The sequence below is a fragment of the Pongo abelii genome, chromosome 4, assembly GCF_028885655.2.
Source record: "Pongo abelii isolate AG06213 chromosome 4, NHGRI_mPonAbe1-v2.0_pri, whole genome shotgun sequence".
NCBI classification, from domain to species: Eukaryota; Metazoa; Chordata; class Mammalia; order Primates; family Hominidae; genus Pongo; species Pongo abelii.
This window is the reverse complement of record NC_071989.2, coordinates 106,081,951-106,107,536: the sequence shown is the minus strand read 5'-3', so window position 1 is coordinate 106,107,536 and position 25,586 is coordinate 106,081,951. Positions and strand designations below refer to the sequence as shown.

General features: G+C 35.6%; 1 long non-coding RNA gene across 1 annotated transcript in view; it reads left to right on the top strand.

The window, feature by feature from the left end:
• Positions 1 to 13,862: 13,862 nt before the first annotated feature.
• The window catches only part of LOC134761413 (uncharacterized), a 116,549-nt gene continuing 104,825 nt past the window's right edge, over positions 13,863 to 25,586 (top strand). Inside the window, exon 1 of the long non-coding RNA XR_010139999.1 lies at positions 13,863 to 14,014. This is a non-coding gene — a long non-coding RNA (uncharacterized LOC134761413). The remainder of the gene's footprint in view (positions 14,015 to 25,586) is intronic.

Here is a 25,586-nt window from a genome sequence, read left to right as displayed (position 1 = left end):
TGCCAGCATTATGTGCCAGGGAAGTCTGAACCAAATTTTTTTTGTAATTTTTTTTTTTCCCAATCAGAAGAGGCTGTGTCGAGGGGAGAAAGGAGAATTGTATTACTGTCTTTCAGTCAATGAAAGACTCATATACTTGTTGGCAAGAAAGAGAAATAAGTGCTCATCATTCTATAGCACATTTCAATGCAATTACTTCGTAATGACTTCTACTATTACAGGGATTATCTCACCAGATTCGTTGTGATAAATCTTCATACAGAGACAGGAAATAGAATGTTATTATAAGATGGTGAGTTTACTCAAGCAGTTAGGATAAAAGGAGCATAAAATTTGCCCCCCTAAAATACCTTTAAACCCAACCCGTCTGAATACTTGCTACCACTCAATTGTAGTCTAAACCACTTTGCAAGTCATTTTATTTTATTTTACATATACCATTTAAATGATTGGCCTAAATCATACAATTGAAAAAGTGACTATTTTAGTTATAAGCTCTCCTTAAAGTTAACACTCAGTCTAGAAGAAGCATAGTGAGATTTTTTTTTTTTTGCATAATATGGGCTGGAACATGTACAAAGGTTCAATAAAGCATATTTTGTTAATAATTGCTAGGCATAGTTATGGACTCCTGGGAAGAGGAGAGTAGAGAAAGTCCAATCTGAGGGGAAATAATTAGAAATAAAAGAGTTAATTTTAGCCAGATGTTTAGCCTGTTGAGGTGGCAGTGTTGAAAATTGCATTTAGAGGCAAAGATTACTAATCATGCTGCTTCATCACAAATCCTCTCTGTAGCCATTATCTTCTCTGTTTCTGTGCGTTGAGTTTGTACTGCCCATAGCATTACATGGTTCTGCTTTGTGCTTCTTCATAAATTAAAACATGTAACATGCTAACATGTATTTTGGATGACTCTGGTGAGATCCTTGGGCCTGGGCAGGTGATTGACCATTTAATGTCAATCAAAATAAGTTTCAGGTTCCCATGTATTCTGAGATAATCTTGGTGTCATTCTTGAACTTTCTCTGGCACTCATTTTTCACTTTGGATGTGTCATCGGTGCCTACAAAATATGTCTGGTTCTCACATTGCTATAAAGAAATGCCAGAGAGTGGGTAAGTTATGAAGAATAGAGGTTTAATGGGCTCACAATTCCTCAGGCTATACAGGTAGCATGGCTGGGGAGGCCTCAGGAAACTTTCAATCATGGAGGAAGGTGAAGGGGGACTGGCACTTCACACGGCTGGGAGCAGGAGCAAGAGAGAGAGCGGGGAGGTGCTGCACACTTTTAAACAACCAGATCTGGGGATAACTTCTCACTCAATATCATGAGAACAGTCCCCAGTGGTGTGGTGTTAAATCATTAGAAACTGCCCCCATGATTCAATCTCCTCTTACCAGGCCCCACTTACAACACTGAGGATTACAACTGAACATGAGTTTTGGGTGGGGACACAGATGCAAGCCATATCACACTTCTTGCCACCTCCACTGACATCCCCTGGCCCAAGTGCCATCATCCTGCTCATGAATCATAACTGTATCTCCTGACTGGTATTCCTTCTTCCATCTAGACCCCTTTCAGTCTGTTCTCAATGGAACAGCCAGATTGATCCCGTGAAAACATAAACGAGATCATGTCATTCCTCTATTCAAAAGTCCCCAGTCACACACTGTGGAAAGGCAAATATTTGTGCTGTGACTTTGAAACCTACATGATGGGCCACGTGTTCCACCACACTCCTTCACTCCCTGAGCCCCAGCCATCCTGGTCTCCTCACTCATTCTCAAATACCTGGGCAGCCCTGCCTCGGGGGCTTCACACTTCATCTTCATTATGCCTCAAATGCTCTTTTCCAGATATCCACAAGGTTGACTCCCTTCTTTAATTAAGTTTTTATTTCAAACTCAGGTTTTACATAAACCTTTCCCTGGCCAGCCTAACCAAAATCTTAGCACATCCCTGCCCAACCCCACTGTCATTTTCCCCTGCCTTACATTTTTCTCCCTAGCACTTATTAGTATATAACACATACTAAATATAATCTTGTTTATTTTTACCAGTTTTGCTCATAGATGAATCTTGTTAGCAGAATGCCTAGGACCTGATAGATACTCCATACACATTTGTGAAGTGAATGAACCTATTCTGAGTTCAATACATGGCCTTATAGCCTTTCATACTAAGTCATGCTCCAATTTTACATGATGTCTTATTCTCACTCTTAGTGATAGTAGGTTTAGCAAGTTACTGAATAAGGAATTTTTTTGGTAGAAAAAGTTGCATCTTTCCACAAGCAAAGAAATTGGAAATTAAAGACATTCTTATAGCCAAAGCGTTATGGAGGAGTTCGGCTGTCACTAGGCCAATTGGGCGCTCAATGGGAGAGTTTAAAAATATTTGAGTCAAACAGAAATACATTATTGCCCTTGATTCTTTTTCACAGTATTGAATATTGAGTAAGTAAAAACTATTAGCAGAGTAAATGAATTTAAAATATTTATTTAAGAAATGACACAAATTATCATTCACTTCTGAACACAAGGTTTACCTGTGAATCATTCTTCCTTGAAATGGCTGAAAACTAAGAAATAAGTAATTTCAGGGTTCTGTTTCAGGCATTGCTAACTTCAATTAAAGTGAGCTAAGGCTACAGCAGTAAGAGAGAGTGGATCTGGTGGCAACTGCTAGTTAGAATTAGAGCATCTCATATGTGTAAAGTACCACAAATTTGACTTTCTGATACCACACCTTTGTGATACTACAATCTCTGCTCTGGCATCCTTTTTTTATGGTCATCCAACATACATTTAAACACACTCAATGATGAGAAATTTACAACATTTTTAGGTAGTTTATCTTTGGGCGATTTTGTTAGAAAGCTCACTTATATTGACTCAATCTCTTTGAAGTTTACCTAGAAGATATTCATTAAACAGTATTGACTGAATAAATGCATGATTAGATTGGGTAAAATTAATTTGCAAAGAAGTTGACATAAGAAACAGGTATCCTGACAAGGCTTGACAGTTCATAGACTGGCAGTGACTAAAGGTGCCAGAAATCTTCAGAAAATTGATGTAAGAATTAAATAATAATAAAAAAAATACCCTGAGATTATTTTCTGTAGAGGCAAATAGGCCTTCAGCCTTCTACTCTGAGGAGACTAAGATGCAGTTTAGTATAATAACTGATATTTATAGAAACTGTGTGTTACTGAGAAAAGGTTCTATCATTTAAAGTGTATTTTTAAGTTATCTAAAAATATATGTACATGGTAATATTTGTTCCCCAATAGTAGCAAATAAGTAAGACCTTACTGTAATTCTGCAAACAAGTCAGACTTCTAAAGATTGTATGCACATTATGTTCAAATCAAATCTTTCTGAGAATGGGACAGAAATAAGAATATGATAATAATGCTTTAAATGTAATGGAGAGGGACTTATTAGAAGCATACCTTGAATTTGAAGCATGAAGATATTCAACTAAGAAAAATAAAATAATTTTATTTTGAAATCCCTTGTATGAATTTATCAAGTGCAATGCCTATGGTCAATTAGAAGAAACCGGACTAAACTTGAAATTCTGCCTGTTCATTTCTGAGGCACCTTTTGATATGTCAAGCTTGCTTTCCCATCATTCTAGCTTTGATAAATATTGATATTTATATATTTACCTCTGTATCGTTACATGTATATGTATATATAAGGAGGGAAACACAAACACATATCATATATTGCAAGAAGGCCTAAATCGCATTTGCCGTTTTAGATCTCTATTTGCCTCTAAAATGACAGCATTTCATAGTGGGCTCCAAGTTAGGAGATCTGGTTTCTTGTCCCAGATCTGGCATTGTACACTGGGGGGCAAGCATTTACAATCTTCATATGCTTGAGAATTTTTCTGATTAAATGATTACTAATGTCCTAGCTAACTTCAGTATCTTATAATATCACAATCCTATGAGTATTTTGGATTGGGAAAATCTCTCACATCTCTAATATGTGAATGTCAACCAAAGGATAATGGGAGTGAAATACCATGATGATATGTGCTGGGCATCTTCCACTTGCTACTCACACTCCATCCTTTGTACTGCGAGGCTGCAGGAGCCAGTCTTTATGGATTACATCAATAGGGTCCCTTCAACTTGGAGGAGGGGAAGAAAAAAGGGAAGGATGAAGAGTGAGGGTGGAGTGTATATTCCTTTGCTTCTTTTCTGCGAGTCATTATTGCAGGCAGACTGTGTGACTCAAGGCTGTAGCTCCTGTCAGATTAGTGACTTCTCCCCCTCCTTGCTTCCTCAGGCCTACCCAGTGCCATGTTCTTAGCCATTTTGTACTACACTCCTCTTTGTGAATTCCTTATTCTCTGACCACATCTTTGCAAATATTTTCTTTGTTAAAGTCATTACAAATTATGCCAAGCTGAATGTGGCATCACTTTCCTGCTGGGATCCTAACTGGCTGGGAATACAAACCCCTGGGTGGCTGCAGCTGGGAGGATGGCTATTGTGTTGCACAGGATGAATACTGGAATTATTCCCTCTGTCTCAGTCATCAACCAGGCACTTCCTCTCTCTGACCAGAGGCACAGGAAACCACAGCACTCTCATTGCTATGGGACAGGTCAATGGAAAACAATGACACACAAGACAGAGCACTGCAAGCAGATAGAGAGAGAGTGTCTCTCACAGGCTTTTGCAGAGTGAAAGGAAAGCCAGTCTCTGGGAGAAAGCGTTATTTTGTGCTGAGAACACGGAAGAGTTAATCATCTCAGAAAGATTGCTCATTTGCAGAGTAAACTCTGTGTAGCCAGAGAGGAAGAGGTTGGGGATTTTTCTCAAAAGTTACCAATCTATTGATAAAAGGAAGAAACAATCCATACTCGGCCAGCCTGTCTTTTAATTGGCAAGATCCAGTTTCTTAGCAGAACTGAACAACTTAGAAGGGATAGAAACTGGGCTGAGAGAAAGGAAAAGACCAGACTTGTTAGCACCTGACTAAGAGTTCTCATCAGTTATAGTAGAAAAAGCAAAGTATAAAAAAAACCTTGAAATTAATACCAGAATCCTACTGTAAGTCATTTTGGTTTGTTATATGGACATTTGCTTTAATTAAATAGATATGGAGGTGGATGATAGATGGATAGATAGATCAATAGAGAATTCCATAACATATGTTTAGACATTTTCATACAGGACCAAATTAAAGAAGTGTGAATTGAGTAAAACTCACTAAACTTTCCAGTTAGGATACTTATATTTGCAGTAGGTATTTAAAACATGTTTGCATTTATGGAAAAAAATATATTAAGTACCAAGTATATGCTGAGCATTGTATGAATAACCAAACCAAACAGCTTTATTTCTCTTTTTGTGTTAATAAGTGAGAAGGACATACAAAGAATGAAGCACAGTGAAGCCTTCCAGTTATAGCTGTCATTCTTTCAGTCCGACATGATTTTCCATCTGATCACCATGTGACTCATCCTGTATCACTTTCCTGTCTTATCTCAAACGGTACCTGTTCAGTGAGGCCTTGATGATTCTTTATAACATTTTAATCCTCCCACTTTCTATTTAATTTTTTTCATATAATTTTTTAAAATAATTGTCATTCTCCACCTTCATTACAGAATACAAACTCCATGAGGGAGAGTTTCGTGGTTTTTTTTTGGGGGGGGGGGTTGCTTTGCTTAGTGCTTTAACTCCAGAACTTAGAAGAGTGCTCAGCACATACAGGAGTTATTTATTTTTTATTATTTTTTTTTAGTGAAAGGAAGGAAAAAGGAGGGGGAAGGGGTTCAGGGTAAACACTCAGGAGAGGAGTCACTTTTAACGTTTGAGGTGAGGTCAGGAAAGGCTCTGTGAAGCTCTTACCTTTGATGTGAGTCTTGAAAGATGAGTGGTTTTTTTAGGTGGTAGTAGAGGGTGTTGAATAAATAAAAGCAGTGTTCTAAATGACATATCAATCACATTTATTTGAGTGCTGATTAAAGTTATAAATGTTTAATTGGTACCCTCATTAATAGAAATTTTTCTATCACTATATGTATTCAATCAGATTCTGGAGGAAAATGCCTGGGAAAGGTTGAGTAGTAGTTCTAGCTCAGGTGATTTTGTCCCCCCAGGGAAATTCTGAAGTGTCTAAGACATTTTTGGTTGTCACACTGATAGAGAGTACTATTGGCATCTGGTAGGTAGAGGCCAGGGATATTACGAAACATTCCACATTGCACAAGACAGTGCCCCAAACATAGGCTCATCTAGCTCAAAATGTTAATAGTGACACAGATGAGAAACTCTGATTTAAAGAGAATCAGTGAAATCGAGACTAATCTGTAAAGTCTGTGCCAACACTGAGTCTGAGGTTGTTTTTGAGTAGGATTTGTTTTAAACTAATTTCATTGAAGGTATACAGGATAATTAAGAGCACATTTGTTATGACTGAAACAAATCTGAGTGTCCCTCAAAGTATGTGTTAGCTTTTTTGAAAATGACTGTCACAGAGTCCAGTAGTCTACCTTGTCTTCAGGGAATATGTTCTAAGACCTCCACTGGATATTTTAAACCACAGATGGTGGCGAACCCTATATATATTATGTTTGTTTTTGATCTGATAACTGAGATGGTTACTAAGTGACTAATGGGCAAGTAGCATATACAATGTGGATACACTGAATAGAGGAATGATTCACGTTCTGGGGGGGACAGAGTGGGGCAGTGAGTGATTTCTTCAGGCTACTCAGGGTAACTGAAATTGTGGAAGGCAAAACAATGAATATGGGGGAACTACTGTGCATTGGCCTAATATAGTACATTGGGCTTAATGTTTTCCTGTAGGTCTGTCTTGGGCTGCTATAACAGAATACCTGAGGCTGAATAACTTATAGTAAACAGAAATTTATTGGCTGACAATTCTGGAGGCTGGAAATTCAAAGATCAAGGTGCTGGCATCTTGTAGGGGCATTCTTGCTGTGTCATCACAGAGCAAAAGTTGGAAGGGCAAAGAGAGAAAGAGAACAAACCCATTTCCAAAAGTTCTTTTTATTATGGCATTAATCTATACATGAGACCCCTGCCCTCATGACCTAAACACCACCCATGAGGCCCCAGCTCCCAACACTGATGCACTGGGGATTAAGCTTTCAACACGTGAATTCTAGGGGATACATTCAAATGATATCACCATTTCTGCACTGATTCTGGAATATTTAGGAAAAAATAGCTATCCTAAAATTACAATCTAGTGGGAGTTCCCCAAGTCAGGGGACAGAAACTTAGTTGCCATTGCTACTGTAATTAGTAAAATATCTAGTCATAATGATTGTTAGAAGTGTGGACAGCATCACTATTTTCATCCCCCACAGGCACATGTACCAAGTGCTAAGACAGCACAATTCTAATATTTGCAAAGATATTTCATATTTATATTTAAAAATACTTTATTGTGGTAAGAACACTTAACATGAGACCTACTCTTGTAAGAAATTTTTTAAGTGTACAGCATTTTGTATTGTTGACTATAGGCACTATGATGTGCAGCAAATCTCTAGAACTAATTCATCTTACGTAACTGAAGCATTATACCCATCGAACAACTCCCCATTTCCCGTTTTTTTCAGCCCCTGGTAACCACTGTTCTACTCTCTGCTTCTATGTATTTGACTGTTCTATCTATGTACCTAAAGTAAATGGAATAATGCAGTATTTGTCCATCTATAACTGGTTTATTTCACTTAGTACAGTATCCCCAAGGGTCACTCATTTTGTCATATATTGCAGAATTACCTTCTTTTTAAAGGCTAAATGATAGTCCATTTTGTGTGTGTATGCCCATTATCCATTGTGTATATATACCACATTTTCTTTGTCTATTCATCGATTGATGACTACTTAGATTGATTCTACACACATACGCACACACACACACACACACAAATGTGGTATATATACCACACTTTCTTTTTTTAGATTTTTAAATGATTTTAACTTATTTTTTTTAAATTGACAGATAATATTGTATGTATTTACTGTGTACAACATGATGTTTGGAAGTGTATATACATTGTGGAGTGGTTAAATATACTGAAGTAACAAATTCATTACCTTATATAGGTATCATTTTTGTGTTAAGACCACTTAACTACCATTCTCTTTGTCTTTTTCAAAAAGACAATATATTGTTATTACCTATAGTCACCTTGTTCTATAATGGGTCTCTTGAGTTTAGTTCTTCTAACTATAATTACAAATCTTTTGACTAACACCCCTTCCATCCCCCTGTTGCATAACCATCCTAGATTCTGGTAACCATCATTTTACTCTATACATCTATGAGATTGACTTTTTAAGATTCCAAATATAAGTGAGAGTGCAGGGCTTATTTTACATAATCTGATGTCCCCCAGGTTATCCATGTTACTACAAATGACAGTATTTTCTTTTTATGGTTTAATAGTATTCCATTGTGTATATATACGCCACATTTTCTTTGTCTATCCATCCATTGATGGCCATTTAGATTGATTCTGTATTTGGCTATTATGAATACTGCTGCAACAAATTTGGGAGTTCAGATATCACTTTAATATACAAATTTCATGACCTTTTGATATATACCCAGTAGTGGGATTGCTGTATCATATCATAGTTCTATTTTTAATTTTATGAGGAACCTCCATACCATTTTCCATAATGGCTGTAGTAATATACATTCCAACCAACAGTGTATAAGGGTTCCCTTTTCTCCAAGTCCTCACCAGCACCTGTTATGTTTTGTGTTTTTGATAATAGCCATTCTAATTTGAATGAGGTGATATCTTACTGTGGTTTTGATTTGCACTTCCCTGGTGATTACTGATGTTGAGAATTTGGTCATATACCTATTGGCCATTGTAGGTCTTTTTTGACAGATGTCTATTCAGGTGTTTTACCGATTTAAAAAAATGTTTCAATAGTTTTAGGGGTACAAGTGGTTTTTGATTACATGGATGAATTGTATACTGGTGAAGCCTGGGCTTTTAATGTACTCATCACTTGAGTAGTATACATTGTACTTGACAGGTAATTTGTCCTTCCTCCCTTCCCTCCCACCCTTCCCACTTCTGAGTCTTCAATGTCCACTATACTACTCTCCATGCCTTTACACAATCCATAGCTTAGCTCCCAGTTATAAGTCAGAACACATGATTTTTTGCTTTTCATTCCTGAGTTACTTCAGTTAGGAGAATGGCTTATAGTTCCATCCAAGTTATTGCAAAATACATTAATACATTATTCTGTTTTTTTTTGAGGCTGAATATTATTTCATGGTGTGTGTGTGTGTGTGTGTGTGTGTGTGTGTGTGTGTTTATATGTATGCATGCCACATTTTCTTTATCCACTTATCAGTTGATGAGCACTTAGGTTGATTCCATATCTTTGCAATTGTGAATTGCTCTGTGATAAATATAATGTGTGCAGGTATCTATTTTATATAATGACTTATTTTCCCTTGATATACTATACTTTCTTTATCTGTTCATCCATTGATGATTGGCATTTAGTTTGTTTCCATATCTTGGCACTTCATAATTCAAAATAAACTTAGACAAGACAGCAAAATACTATACTAGTTAAATTAAAATTTGATTTTCAACAAAATTAAATTGCAAGGTTTTATTTGCTTGTTAAAAAATATTTTGCTGTATTTGTTCACTGTGCTAAGAATTGCATACAGGGTGATTTTATGAAGATAAAACCTCTGGAATATAGCATATTTTTATATGGAAGCTGTGTGAATGGAAAAATATATATTTTAAAGCAACTGTTTCTTTTTGAGCTCTGCCACTTGCAGAAATCTATGGGAAGATTCTTCTCATTATTTTTACATGGTTTATAGCAAGGGACATTTTCCTGAACATATGTCCCAGGACTGCATAGGCTCAATCCCCAGCTGACTGTTCTCTTAAATTGAAATGCAACCTGTGCTGCACTTCATCTCCCAATATCTTACCCCTGGATCACATCTACTGTGATGTTTATTTACATAAAGTTGCATGTAGAAATCCGGATCCATTTTCCTGACACCAGTTCAAACATGCTTGAGCCAATCATTACAATCCAGATTTCAGCACTAATACTTGAGAGGCAAAAAGATTACCTATATGTCGTCTGCCTGAAGTGTTTTGGCTGCAACCAGCAGACTTTAAACTGGACAATCTTGTTTAATGTCTACATTATAAATGGGACAAAGCTGATGCCAACAAGCCAGAAGACCCTGAAATAAGAACAAACCTTAACCCAAGGCATTTCATCTCAGGCACAATTAATACTTGTTCCTTTCTCTTTATGTCTTCTCAAACTTTAGCCAAATTTGGAAATTGGTTCAGACATATTTTTCTTCTGCTTTTCCTTTTTTTCCCCTAAAAGTAATCCAAAAAGAAATTATTTAATAAATTATTGTAGAAAACGTAATAAGAGACAGATCATCAGTACATTCCATTAGAGAATTCAAAACATAGGCATGAATTTATCACAATTCCTAGTGAACAATCAGGTTGGGGGGTGCGGCACTTCACCCTCAAGCTGTGTTCTTTATTTCCCTTTCATTTCTTCAATTGATAGACTTTATTTTTCAGAGCAGTTTTAGGTTTCAGAAAACATAGGCAAAAAGCACAAGTTCCCATATTACGCATCCCCTACACTCCCCACCTTCTTTCTCCTATCATTAACATCTTGCATTAGTGTGGTACATTTTTACAACTGAAGAGCCAATACTGATAGATTATTAACTCTAGTTCATAGTTGACCTAGGGGTTTACTCTGATAGATTATTAACTCTAGTTCATAGTTGACCTAGGGGTTTACTCTTTGTCTTGTACATTCAGTGGGTTTTGATAAATACATAATGTCCTGTATCTACCATCATAGTATCATATGGAATAATTTCACAGTCCTAAAAATCCCATGTTTTGTACTTTTTATTCTCTTATACCCCTCCTAAACTCCAGCAGCCACAAATTTTGTTTTTTTTTGAGATGGAGTCTCATTCTGTCGCTCAGGCTGGAGTTCAGTGGCACGATCGCAGCTCACTGCAAGCTCCACCTCCCGGGTTCACACCATTCTCCTGCCCCAGGCTCTCGAGTAGCTGGGACTACAGGCATCCACCACCGCGCCCGGCTAATTTTTTGTATTTTTAGTAGAGGCGGGGTTTCACCGTGGTCTCGATCTCCTGACCTCATGATCTGCCGGCCTCGGCCTCCCAAAGTGCTGGGATTACAGGCGTGAGCCACCGCTCCTGGCTGCATCCACTAATGTTTTTACTGTCTCTATAGTTTTGTCTTTTCCAGAATGCCATGTAGTTGTACTCATATAGTATGTAACTTTTCAGACTGGCATCTTCCACTTAGCAATATGTATTTTTGTGCCTTGACAGCTCATTTCTTTTTATCACTGAATAAATACATTGCATGAGGTAAGGTACCAGAATTTGTTTATTGGATTTTTTAAATTAAGGGAAACACATATAATATATTTTTGAACAACTGGTTGATTTTTTTTGATGGTTTCAAAAAAGAGTAATGAAATGTCATAAATGAAACAATTCGATATGGTGACCTCTAAGTGTCTGCCTAACAAGATTTAGTAGAGAAGATGCTGGATCATTTAAAGTGCATCTTCCTTCTTAGGATGGTATTTAAACTTATTCCCTTGTGAAAACTTTCATGGAATTCACACAGAATAGTGAAGTCTGCTTTGTATAGAAATCAGTTATATGAACAGAGGTTTTTCTAGGAATTCAGAAGGTATTGTCAGTCAGCAAACCCATTGGCCTTCAAGGCATAGTCTGGTTTTGCTTGCTTCTCTAATGCTGTGTGTATTTTTCTGTAATAAAATATTTTTTTCACTCTTTGAAATACTAGAAATAGAAAGCTAAATGTCTAAAGCACTCTACTAAGTAATTAGGAATTCAAATCTGTACCTGGTTGTTAAAAAAATTAGCCTAAAACTTAGTGCCCACTGTAGGAGCTAGGACTATGAAAATATTTTTTAGGATATTTTGTTAAATAATTTAAAACACAAATTCTAGATAAAATATGATCAAATTTTGTAAAGCATTTATGAGCATAAATATTTCTTAATATGTGTATATACATACATACATATACACAAACACATACTCTTATATATCAAGAAATAAAAAGCCTGGAAAGCTAAGAACCAAATCTTAAATTTGGGCAATGGAACCGGAGTAGGATTTTTCCTTCTTGATAGTATTTTTTAAAAAGAAGATAGGTTATATGTCAACTTAATTTTTATTTTATTTTTCTGGGTTTTTTTGAATTTTATTTTTCAAAAGGCTAGAAATATGTTTGAAACATTAAAAAAGCTAAAACAAAACACACATTAGCGGCATAATTTGGGAAATATCCTGGATTTTTACATTTGAAGATGAAATAAAATGCAGGTGCACGGTTTAATTTTAATGTTCAAATTACATTTCTAAATCCCTAACTAGCTTCTTTTAAAAGTTGTTCAAATGTTTATTCTAGGAAAGTTGCTGAGCTTATTTGAGAGTAGAAAATCATATGTATGGAAGGACCATGGCATTGGACACCGTATTCAAACGGATGGTCCAAAAGTAGCCCACATGCATGTCTCAGCAGGGTTTTCCTCTCCCTCTCTCAATAACCTAAATTTTTTCCCTGCTTATGCAAGAACTGAGATTCATAATGATCAAATATAAAGTGATGTTAATTCAGGAGAGCAGACTGAACACAGAGAACTGCTGAGAATCTGCAGCACTGATCTTGGCTTGGACACGTGTGAGAGTCTGATCTCCATTCTGTCTAATACAAAGAAGGTCTGTGGAAGTGCTCAGTTGGAGCAAACAGGAATGTGTTGTGTCTCTGCGATTTCCTGTCCCCCGCCCCCCCACTTTCTTCTCCACAGAGATAGGTCCTTTGGTGAAAAGACATCTGTGCTTTCTTCTTTCTCTTCAAGACTGAATGTCATGATTTAGGACGCACAAATGTAATTTCAACTTTGACTGCCTGCTGGTTTATTTCATGCACCTGCTCTTGGAGGAAGGAGAGACAGGATTTTAAGAGGCCATTTTGAGGACAGAACTGACATTTGACCTGATATATCCCACAGGAACATGGAAAACAAAAGCACTTATTCATAATGGGTGATTTAAACAACGGCAAAACACGTTTGCAGTTTTATTTACAATCAACACGTAGACTTATTTCTTTCCTTCTTCTTCTTACTTTACTTAATTCATGAAATGAAAAGGTAAAAATGTCTGCTTTTATAGTTATATCCCTTGTGTCAATAACTTTTGTTTCTTGGACTCAGATTTTTAAAATGTCCCTATATAATATTTTAAGTTTCTGGAGTTAGGTACAAACTGCCTATGAAAATCCATGTATACAATTTTTCAGGATCTATGAATTTAAGTGTTATTAACTAAAATATCTTCTATTCAAAAGATTTGTTTATATCTGAGCATTAAGCAATCCAAAGATGGAATTATTATAAAAAGTAATCTTAAACTTGCTAAAAGTCAAGACAGCTAATAAATTGGGGATTGATTTAACAAATAATTCTTCATCCCTTAAATTGCTTTCTGTAACGAATGGTTATGGAGTGAAAGTTAATTGACATGGGCTTAATTTGTCTTAGGGAAATAAATACCAGATTAAAAAAAAGTAGATGATTAACAAAAATATATTATCCTCTGCTGTTTCTTTTGCTGATTATAGATCATGGATTTCTCCATTTTTTATGCCTTGAATTAAAGGATCTACCACTACTAGTGTAGAATAAAAGCTGCCTAGGATATTTAATTCTTTGTGAATTCCAACTTGCAGGAGCAAAGCAGGAAAAAAAGAAGTAGAAAACCTCTAGGTTGTAAATATGAGACTGATGCTTTGGCTTTATAGTGACACCATGTATTTGTTCGAATTGATGAACAGCAGATGTCCTGAGACTTGTGAAACATCTGTAACAATCACCTGAAGGTGAGAAAGTAATCTGATTAATTTCCTTTTTGGGTTTCTTCTGCACTTTTCATATAAATTATTTTTCAACAAAGTAGCTTTTCTTTCCATCATTCATATATGGAATGTGGTAAAATAAGAAGTTTCATAGTTCCAAAATATTGTTACAGATGGATGGCTCAGAAGATTGGAATTTTTTTTCCTTTAGTTAACAGTGCCCTCTCCTATCACTATAGACAATAAACCTGCCTTTTAATCTCTGGAAATTTTCTATGCTTATTTGCTAAGTTGGTAAGACTCTATGACATGAAAACAAAGATGACTTGTCCGTAGAATATTTTCATGATCAAAAGTGGCCATCCTGGGATGTGTTCATATGTGGTGTCAATTAAACTACGTAGATAAGGCAGAAACCTATTTCCATCAGCTTCCTCTGTGGCCTTCTACTGTTAAGCAATCAACTTGAATCTGCTAGAGTGAGCACACCAAGCCTCCCATAGGGTCCTTTCTGCATTTCTGTTTTGTAAAGCTTCATGCTCTTTGCTTCTTAGAAAAACTAATAACGTGTTGGGTTTAGTTGTAGATTATTTGCGAATCTGTGAAATAGAGGCATTTATCCTGAGAGGAACTGCCCATATTACACACAGCACTAGCTGAAGGGAGTAAATAAAAAGAGCTCTTTAAGAAAGTATTGTTTTGCCTTATGCTGAGATGGAAGAGTAAACTAAGAATCCATAAAATTACACAAGATTAAGTCCTGTCTACTTTTATTTTACTTTCCCTGGGTAGGGGTTCTCCATTTGTTCATAGCCACAGTAAAACATGACCTCAGGATGGTGGTAACCTCTGGGACAAAAACTTCTATTTTCATTAAGATGATTCTTAGACCTTTATTTAGTCTACACTATTCAGCTTCAACCAAACATGGATTTAAAGAAATACGTGATTCATGTTGGGAAATTTGCTAGCACTACACCTAATCTTTATCTCCTCATATTTAGTCTCTTTTATTTCTTTCTTTCTGATTCATCCTCTTAGCTCTTCAATGTCAATGACTAAACTTAGCTGAAAAGGAGAACTACAGGAGTCAACTCTGTAAGGTATAAACAGACAGACATACTAAAATACCCATTTGCTCAGAGACTGCTGCTACCTTTGAGGGTCTCTCTCCGATACCCTCAGGTGTTTAGTTAACTGGAATCTCTGAGTCTCCACAGCCTTGAAACTGCTGGAATTCTGCTGTGTATCTCTTGAAGGTCTGCCTGAATGACAGTTGGTTTAGCTATAGAACTGAGATCTGTTCATCTAAGTCCCTTACAAGAGGATAAGAAAAAGAGAGATAGAACAATAAATTATTCAAATCAAAAGAAGCACCCCATGGTGAGTCTTCTGAAGAGGGTAGAGTTTGCTAAGGCTTCCTAGTAGAAGTTCATGGTAGACAGCAGACAGAAACAAATATAAAAATATCTTATTTGTCCAAAAAAATCCCACCTGTAGCCAAAGAAAAAGACCTCTTCAGAAGAGATGAAAGACAGGGAGAGGCATTCTCTACAGAACGCTGAGGAGAGGAGCCAGAGGCTATAAACTGAAAGCTTCCACCAGCTCAAAATGAAATTAAATTTCTGATTTGTTCTGTACCGAAGTATTGTTTCATCCATCAGACCTTCCCTTGGCAGGATATTGCACCTCCCATGTCCCAAATTAGTCAACCTGAAATTGTCACCAAAAATATCAGAATGTTTAGCAAAAATAGAGAAACAAAAGAAGAGAAGAAAACTAAATGTTCAGAGATTTTCTTAGTAGAAAAGAGACCAGACATGCAAGGAAGATATGAACCATTAGTAAAATTTAATCAAACCCAAATGATAATTACTTACTACGTGTCTGTTGTTTGCAAGTCACTGGGCTCAGGCTATAGTGGAACCAGGGTGAATAACATGCATTACCGATTAAAAGAACTGATGTTCAGTGAAACAGACAGGGATACATATAAAGAGACAGAAAGGAGCTACTAAAATTTTTGAAAGATGGAGCTTAAAATCAGAAAGCAATTAAGTCATAGCTCAGAGTCTGTAAATACCACTTGTATTAGGCTGTTATTGCATTGCCATAAAGTACCTTACACTGGGTGGTCTGTGAAGAAAAGAGGTTTAATTTGCTCATGGTTCAGCAGTCTTTACAGGAAGCGTGGAGCTGGTATCTGCTTGGCTTCTAGTGAAGCCTTGCATCATAGTGGAAGGTGAAGGGGGAACAGGCAAGTCACATGGTGAAAGCAGGAGAGAGAAAGAGAGATTGGAGTGGGGGGAGGTGTCACACACTTTTAAATGATCAGATCTCATGTGAACTCAGAGCAAGAGCTCACTTATCACTAAGAGGATGGTGCTAAACCATTCAGGAGAAATCCACCCCATGATCCAATCACCTCCCACCAGGCCCCACATCCAATACTTGCGATTACAATTCAACATGAGATTTGGGCAGGGACACAGATCCAAACTATATCACCATTCAATGGAAAAAATGTCCCTTCTTCTCCCCACTAAGCAAGCTTTTTGTGATGTTTATGCTAAGATTTCAGTGTCTCTTTACCATCTCTCATCTTTGGATAGTAGCTTCTTGCCCTAACGTGGCCTCCTTTCCTCTCCCCATAAGATAAGCTCTACTCGATTGCTTCTCTAATTCAGTCAAAAGATATATATTGAAAGACCATTGTGCACTGAAAACTTCACAAGTTTCTGTGCCTCAATCAAAACAAACTGCATATATAGTCCTTAAAATGAAAATTATTTCAATCTTCCTAAAGAAATTACATTTCTAGGCAAATTACAATGCAGAAAATTAGGAAAGCGCTTGGAAATAATATTACAGAGAACATAAGATTTGGTTACTCAAATGTGCTCTTCTTATTAGAATATATAGTATATCTGTGTTCTTTCTCAGTGTCAGTAAACTGTTTCTGTCTCACACACACATATACGCAGACATGATTTTGAAGTACTTATTGCTATAAGAAACAATTGCTGTAGTAAGTACTATTGCTATAGTAAATACTTATTGCTGTAGTAGAAATTATCTTAGAAATTGCTACAGTCTTTTTTCTCTAGTCATTTATTTTTTGTCTGAATTAATCAATTGCATGTGTTAACTTTTGAACATTTTTTAAGCTCCTGAATTGAGAGTTTACAGAGGGATGTAAAGATAATTACTAAATTACTTTGCTGAAGTGTTCTGACATATCCATGAAAAAGAGAGTATAAATATTATGATTTTAAAAATTGTACATGAAACCTTTTGGTCACATTGCTGGAAAAGTAACTTCCTTTCAAATTTCTTATATGTACAAAATGCCAAGCATACCACATATCATCTTTTTTATACTATACGATTTCCCTAGAAACACTTGCGAATTTATATAAATTTCACCTAGAGGAAAAGGACTGCAAGGATACTGTTGAATTTTGCACATGGCTTGAATAGAATTGATTTATAAAAAGGCAATATCGAAGCAACATAGATCAGGTATAGCGTTTTCTAATTCTAAATTTTCATACTGACCACAGCCCAGCTTAAGTAGAAAGACATATCTGTTCAATTTTCCTTCTTTTATGTAATTTTGTTATATGTGTAAAATGTCTACTGTGTCTTAAATGCAGGCAGGAGGAGTAGAGAAAGAAAACTAATTTGTGAAATCCTAGAATTATAAACTTTGAGTTTCCTTAACCAGCTATCACTGTGTCCCCCAGAAAGGGATCTAGATATAGAGACAAAGTCAGTCAGTAAACTAAACTAAGTGGGGCTTTGGGTGACCTGTGAAGTGGCAGTGAAGCTACAGGAAATCCTTTGGGCAATGCCAGAGGCCAGCCTATGCTTGGATGTCAGTATTCCATGTGGCATGTTGAACCCTTTACTCTTCATGTGGGTTTATACTTTTCTGACCCTACCATTCCAGTGATGAGAAGAGGCAGGCAAAGCTAATTCCAGGAAGAACTTGTCAAGTAAGTGAAAGAGAAGCTCTCCCCATGCCTAGAGGTCATAAGGAATGAGTCATCGACTCTTACCAGCTTTTCTTTGGACTCCATTTATTTTTATTTTTATTCTTCTTTTTATAGTTTCTATTTAGCTATTTTCATCATCCAGTCAACATAAGGTTTTTTAAGGTTATTCAGTTTATTCAGATTAACTCCTTTCTTTTCCACCTCTGTTCGTGTGGATGTTACTCATTTATAATACAGTTAGATTCAATTGCCAGAGTCTACATTTCATCTTGGGTTCTCTTGACATTCCAGTTATTTTTTTAAAAAGCTTCCATATAGTAAAATTCTTTCTTTGCAGTACATAATTCTGTGAGTGTTGACAAAAGCATAGTCATGTATTTACTTGCAAAAGTTCCATCACCCCCTAAATTCCCTAGTGCTACCCTTTTGTGGCCAGCTCCTCCCCTCAGATCCAACCCTGGCACCTTTCTGACTTTATTGTTTTGCATTGTTCCCAGAATGCTATGTAATTGAAATTATACAATATAAAGCTCTTTTTAGTTTAGCTTCTTTCACTTAGAAAAACACATTTAAGATTCTTTCATATTGCTGGGTGAACTCATACTCTTTTCCTTCTTATTGCTGAGTAGAGTTCTATTGGAGAAATGTACCACTGTTTCTTTTTACAATTAGATGTTGAAGGACATTTTCATTGTTTCCAATTTTTGGACCTGATAAACAAGGCTCCTATGAATATGCATGTACAAGTGTTTCTAGGTGTATTCTTACAATTTTCTAGGGTAAATGTCTAAGTGGCACTGCTGAGTTATGTGTTAAATGTGCATTTACACATTTATACATAACTGCCTCCTACCAAGTTGCTCTTCATCTTTGTCACGCTTGGTGTTGTCACTTATTTTTTTCATTTTAACCATTGTAGTACTTGTAATAGTTGTATCTCCTTGAGATTAATTTGCATTTCCTTAATGACTAATGTTGCTGTGTATCTTTTCATGTGCTTATTTTTCATTTGCATATCTTCTTTGGTAAATTATCTGTTTAAAACTTTATCCCATCTCCACTTTTTAAAATGAACATTTTTGATTGCTGATTTTTGTAGACTGTTGAGGGTTCTTTATACATTTGCATAAAAGTACGCTATCAGATATGTGAGTTGCATCTATTTGCTTCTGGGATATGACCTGTCTTTTGAAGTATGTCAACAGTATCTTTTACAAAGCAAAATATTTTAATTTTGATAATTTATCCAAGTTATAAATTTTTTTCTTTTATGAATCTTGCTTTTGGAGTCATGTCTAAAAACTACTTGAAAAATCTAAATTCACACAGAGTTTTTCCTATTTATTTCTAGACATTTTATAGTTTTAGGATTTACATGAATGTATATGGTCCATTTTGAATTAATTTTTGTATAAGTTGTGAGTTTTTTTTGCCAAGGTTCAATTTTTTTGCATATGGAGATTGAATTGTTTCAGCACAATTTGTTGAAAACACTACCCTTTCAGTTTGCCTTTGTACCTTTGTCAAAATCATTTGACTACGTTAGAATGGATTTATTTCTTGGCTTTATATTTTGTTCCTTTCATCTATGTGCCTGTCCTATTACTGATACTACACAATCCTGAATACTGTAGCATAACAGTAAGTCTTGAAAACAGATATTGGGAGTGTTCTAACTTTGTTCTTTTGTTTCAAAATCATATAAGTTATTTTATTTTCTTTATCTTCCCATATACATTTTAGAATAAACCTGTGCATATAAACAAAAATCATTCCTGGGATTTTAATTGGGATTTCATTAACTCTATAGATCAAATTGGAAAAAGATTGAAATCTTAATAATATTGAGTCTTTTAATCCATGAGCACAGTACATTTTTCCAATTATTTATCTTTTTTTACTTCCTTCATCAGGGTTTTGTAGTTGTAAGCATATAGATCCTTCTTATATTTTGTTTACACACAGACATACACACACAGGTTTTATTATTTTTGTGCTATTATAATTTTTTAAATTCCAAATTCTAATTGTTTATTGCTAGTATATAGAAATATGATTGACCATTACACATTGTCATTACATTCTGTAATTTTGATGAATTTACGTATTAGTTCTTGGAAGATTTTTTTTTGTATATTCTTTGAAATTTTCTACATAGAAAATCATACCATCTATGAATAGATACATTTTTCCCCTTCCTTTCTCTTATCTTATTGCACTAAGGCCGCTAGCACGATTTGTATGAAACCAGTGAAAAAGGAAATTTTTACCTTGCTCTTGATTTTAAAAGGAAAGGTTTCAATCTTCCCTCATTAAGTATTATGTTAGTTGTATAGTTTTAATTTTTTGAAGACTTTTATCTGTTTGTAGATATTCTTTCCTATTCCAAGTTTGCTGAGATTTTTTTTAAATCACGAATTGATGTTGAATTTTGACAAATGCCTTTTTCTCATCTATTAAAATGATTTTTTTGTCGTTTATTGAGTGAATTACATTGATTAATTTTTAAATGTTAAATCAGTTTGCATTCTTGGGATAAACTCCACTTGATTAAGATAGATTATTCTTTTATATTGCTGTATTCAATTAGTTACACTTTTTTTTTTAAAGATTTTTGTGTTTGTGTTGATGAAAGATACTTTTTAGCACTTATAAAATCTTTGTCTGGTTTTGACATTAGAATAATATTGACCACAAAAAAAAAAAGAGCAAGGAATTCTTCTATTTTCTGCAGAGAATTTTGTGAACAGTGTAGTATTTCTTCCTAATATATTTGATAAAATTCACCAACAAAATCACTTGGGCCTGGAGGGTTCTTTTGGAGAGAATTTTAACTACAAATTCAATTATTTAACAGTTATAGGATTATTGCATTTACCTGATTCTTCTTAATTTTTTTTGCAGTCTCTGTCTTTTGAGGGATTGGTCGATTTTATTTAAGTTTTAGAATTGTTGATGGTATTTCTATAATATCCTGATAATATATGTGGTGTCGGTGGTAATCTTCTCTTACCATTCCTGAAACTGGTAGGTTTCATTTTATTTGTTTCCCCCCTCCATTTTGGTTAATCTAGCCAGAGGTTTATCAATTTTATTTAGCTTTCCAAAAAATAAATTTTTATTTATTTTATTTTATTTTATTTTTTTGAGATTTAGTCTCCCTGTGTTGCCCAGGCTTGAGTGTAGTAGCCTGATCTCAGCTTACTGCAACCTCTGTCTCCCAGGTTCAAACGATTCTCCTGCCTCAGCCTCCCAAGTAGCTGGGACTACAGGCAGAAACCGCCACACCAAGCTAATTTTTGTAGTTTTAGTAGTGATGGGGTTTCACCATATTGGTCAGGGTGGTCTCGAACTCCTGACCTCAAGTTATCCACCTACCTCGGCCTCCCAAAGTGCTGGGATTATAGGCATGAGCCACCACCCTGGCCACAAAAAATAAATTTTTAGTTTTGCTAATTTTTATTTATCATTTTTCTGTTTTCAAATTCATTGATGTCTGATCTTATCTTTATTTCGGTTTTTCTGCTTGCCTTAGGTTTAATTTGCTCTTCTTTTTTTTTAAGGTAGAAACTTGAATTACTGCTTTGAGACCTCTCTGCTTTTCCAATATAAACATTTAATGCTATAAATTTCCCTCTAAGGACTATTTCTGCTGCAAACCACAAATTTTGATGTATTGAATTTCCATATTCATTCATTTCAAATTATTTTTAAATTTCTCATGAGATTTCCTCTTTAACCTATGGATTATTTAGAATTATGTTGTTCAATTTTCAAATATTTGGAGATTTTTCCAAAACCTTAGTGTTATTGATTTCTATGTGAATTTCATTATAATCTGAAAACATGCTTTGTATGGTTTCTATTTGAGTTAATCTGGTTAGCCATTGGGCTGTGTTTGAGATACGTTGCTGCTGTGGTTACACTAAGTGTACCGTAGGTTTCAAATTCCTGCAGTCATACCTTGTGTTTGGCATGAGACTTTGTATGCCAGAGTAATGTCTCATCTGTGTGCTGTACTTTAGGCTGCCTCTTGAAGCTTTTCCTCCCAAAAGATCATTTTGCCTGCTTATGTTCCATTTCTGTTCTCTTCCTGCAAATTCTGCTCTTAGCTGTAATTCGAAGTGTGTTCGTTTGCTAGTGGAAGGCATCATGGCAGAGTATTCTCTGCTGCTCTAATTAAACTTCTGTCTTAAACTGGCATCAAATCCTGGATTTCAGGGGTGTGGTCCTCTCAATTCTCTTCTCCTCCCATCTCACAATTGTGAGCATAGTCCTGCTCTTTGCCCAGGAGAAGGTATTTTTTCCCCTCTATTTCCTTCTTCCAGCTGACCTGCATTTTCTCCAGTGCCCTAAGGATGAAAGTTTCTCCTCGTTTATGACTGTTCTTTCTCAGCAAAATAGGCATATTCTTAATGCTCTTACAGAACTTTCTGTGAGTATCTGTTTGAGTTCCTGGAAGAGAGACTACAAGAGCATGTCATGTCCCTCAAGGTCTCTTTGCTGCTTCACACTATCCCACCAGCCCACACTTAGAATTCATCATTCATCTCACAGGGGTCTGCTTCTGGATCGTGTCTACCCATGAAAGCATGTGCTTGTGTTTCCCTTATCTTTGCAGGGACCAATCTCTTCTCAGATTTTGGGCCATTGTTTGCTCTGTGAACTCAGCTCTCTAATGGGGAAAAAAATCATAACTGTTAAGTTAATCTGGCTCTTTTTCATTATAAGGATGAGAGAAACACTTCTTCCAGCTCACCATATCCTGGAAGTTTTTCGTTAAATTTTCTAAGAGAAGAAAGCGAGACAGATCTTTCCCCATCTGTGAAATAGTTCTAGGCCTCTCTTACTGTATAAGTTATGCTGGTCAAGAAAGGGAGATGAGGCAAGGAGGTTGGATTCCGAGAGAAGAGAAGCAATATGGCCTCAAAGGTCTTGCATCTTCTTCCTTCACCAAATAGAAAACTCCATATCTAGCACCAAGGCCCAAAGTTGTCCTGGGTCTTGATCCTCCAAATTAAGCTTACTATTGGGGATATAGTGAGGAACAAAGAAGTGAGTTCCTCTAGGGGGCCAACACTGTATAAAGTGAGGTCGACCATTATTTAATAAATAATCATTATCTGTTGCTAAAATTTTAAACTGGAAACACATTCTTCTTTACTATAAGGTGCCTTTTAAATCTATCTAGCAGGCAACAGACTTTAATTCTCATTTTGTATTTATTAGACTCTGAAAAAGTATTCAACTTTTTTGAATCTCGTTTTTTAAAAAAGGCTGCAAATGGAAATCGTATAGAATCTCACTTCTGCAGTGATGAGGATCTCATGAGGCAATCTCCTTGAAAGCCATTTGACAAGTATAAAGGACTATTCAAATATGTAGTGCAATTTCTGCATTACACTATTGTCACATAGATTTTTTTTTTTTTTTTTTTTTGAGAGACACGATCTAACCTTGACACCTGGCTGGAGTGCAGTGTTTCAATAATAGTTAATTGCAGTCTTGAACTCCTGGCCTCAAGCACTCTTCCTTCCTCAGCCTCCTGAGTAATTAGGACTACAGATGCTCACCACCATGCCTGGCTAATTAAAAATAATAATAATTTTGTATATATGCAGTCTCACTATGTTGTCTAGGCTGGTCTCAAACTCCTGCCCTCAAGTGATCCTTCTGCCTTTGTCTCCCGAAGTGTTGAGATTATAGGTGTGAGCCACCACACCTGTCAGTCTCTTATTCCTCTCCATTTTTCTATCAACCAGCTTCTACAGAAAGGCTCTTAATTTCTATTCTCTCAAAGCTTTGGGCTGTACTCCACTCTAGCTTGCATAGGGCTGGCTGTGGTCCCAAACTATATGTAATTTTAGAATTTTAAGAGAGAATGAACGAACCTTTTGAAATCAAATGAGATTGGGGATGTTCAATTTGGTATGGCTATAGACTAAGTATCTTAATTAAAATAAGAAGTTAGGGTCTGTAGGCTGCCACAATCAATATCAACAGAAACCTAAGTAACCTGTCCTTACTGAAAAACAGTTCTGATTTAACTTGCTTTCAGTCATTCCTGCCTTACACATTTGATTTTTTCTCCTTTCCAGTTCCTCTTGAAAAATGACAATCATATTTTAAGTTGTGCTTAAGTTTTACTGAGAAAACTTCAGTAAAAATCAAATTTCATGTACAAAAAATATGTTAAAAACATAAGAAGTACAAAAATAAGATGCACTAGTTTTCTTTAGTTTATCAAGTAAAGACTATGAATATACTTGATGTAGCAAATATGATTTTAAAAGCTTGATATTAATGACAATTTTAGTGATTGTTGAATTAAGTCTATTGTTATTCTTTTGATGTATCAGCATTATGTAACTTTTAGATAGTTATTCATTATTTTTAATGTAAGAAACTAAGCTCAGGGAGATATGATTGAGATAACCTTAGACTTTCTTCTTGGGGACAGATTGTTTTGGTGAAGAAACAGAATCTTATACCATCTTCCTACGTGTTAAATAACTAGTTATACAGAATTAATTTTAATAGTAACCTTTTATTTCTTTACTGAAATAACTTTCAAATATCCTTCAAGTATTTCATTTAATCATCATAACTAATTTGTAAAATATGTTGTTTATATTTTTTCCTATTTAAAGGAAAGTAAACTGAGGCTGGAACTACTAAAAGTCTTACATGTTCCACATCTAGGATTGGGACTCAGAGACCTTTTACGTATTTTCCACAATAAAAGGCTGTCTCTCTGTAGCTGTCAGTTTAGATATATCTGCATGTGTAATGAGATTTATTGATTCACAAGGATTTCTATATAGCAGTATTTATGTCTTTCTTATAGAAAATATTTATTAATGAAAAGAGATGTAATAATGTCAAAAATGTATCTTGTGATTTCTTCTTTTTCGTCTTGATTTCCTCCTTTAGAAAGCCTCCTGATCATACAGATTATCATATAGTCAAAGAATCCTCTTTTTTTGTTTGCAGACGTTTGCGGTTCTTGTATGCCAAAGTCGGATAAGACCTATACTATTAGTAATAAATATCACCTCTATCAGTCAGCATATGCCGCTAAAAATATACTGTGCAATCCCACTCTTGCACAGTGAATTGGGGTTGCAGTGTGTTAAAATAAAAGGCACTGCAGATGGATAATTTCTGGCAGTTTATTTTGAATTTTATCTCTCCCAATACTCAGGATCAGTATCAAAGAAGCAGCATACACTGTACTCTTTGTCAAATGCTATGGACAGTGGTGAGCCCCATGCTTCACTTCTGGAAGCTTAGAAAGATAAGAATATTATGAATTTGCAACAAAAAATCAAAGATCTTGCAAGTGTTATCCTTAATAGCAAGGCTGTCAGCTTCCTAAGACTCTTAACACAATCAGAATTTAAATCATTCAGCCACTAGCTCATTGTTGCAAATTAGCATGACTTTATTATTCCAACAGCTTCTTGCCCAGGAATATAAAGTGGCAAATACTGTATTATTTCACGCTTACTTCCTGAAAATCCATGTATCTGCACAATAGACTACTCTTCAATAGTTTGTCCAACTTGGATCACCAAATGACTTTTTACTACTCAAGC